This window comes from Mustelus asterias, unplaced genomic scaffold (genome assembly GCF_964213995.1).
Source record: "Mustelus asterias unplaced genomic scaffold, sMusAst1.hap1.1 HAP1_SCAFFOLD_192, whole genome shotgun sequence".
NCBI classification, from domain to species: Eukaryota; Metazoa; Chordata; class Chondrichthyes; order Carcharhiniformes; family Triakidae; genus Mustelus; species Mustelus asterias.
In genome coordinates, this window is record NW_027590185.1 from 795,059 (window position 1) to 795,729 (window position 671).

General features: G+C 46.1%; 1 non-coding gene across 1 annotated transcript; it reads right to left on the reverse strand.

Annotated features, from left to right (window-relative positions):
- Nucleotides 1-328: 328 nt before the first annotated feature.
- On the reverse strand, nucleotides 329-410 carry trnal-aag (transfer RNA leucine (anticodon AAG)). Its single transcript has one exon. It is a non-coding gene; the product is annotated as a tRNA-Leu (tRNA).
- Nucleotides 411-671: the final 261 nt, after the last annotated feature.

The following is a 671-nucleotide window of genomic DNA, read 5'->3' on the forward strand; positions in this document are numbered from 1 at the left end:
GTAATCCTGTTATTTATATCATGATGCAAAGATTGGCATTGGACTTGAGTGGGTACAGTAAGAATTCTCACAACACCAGATTAAAGTCCAACCAGCTTATTTGGAATTGCGAGCTTTCAGGAGCACTGCTCCTTCATCAGGTTGTTTAACTCGGCAGTCAGAAATTCAGCCTGTGTGTGCTCTCGAAAGGAGCCACTTGCACACACGCTGCTTTACCCCAGCAACGTTTTAAATTGGTGATGTCACTGCTCGTTGTTTCTGACATAAACGACACCGCACACACTCCTGCATTCAATCTGAGCTGTTAGACCAAAACTCAAATCCATTTTGGCAGCGGTGGGATTCGAACCCACGCCTCCGCAGAGACTGGAGCCTTAATCCAGCGCGTTAGACCGCTCGGCCACGCTACCACGTTAAACTGCATCGCAATCATGTTATTTAATGATAATGTTACTGAAATTCATTGAAAGCAATGGAGCTGGGAAAGGCCATCAGGAAGCATGAGCCTGCTCCTTCCCTGATTCAGGTAAGTCTGAACTGCGAAACAAACAGAAATCATCTCACGTCAGAAACACAATGAGCTGCAGTGAAGGGCCGGCATCATTTAAACTGTCCTTAAGCTCGTCTCTTCCCAATTTCCTGCCAGAAATGACAAGAGAACCTCCTGTTGA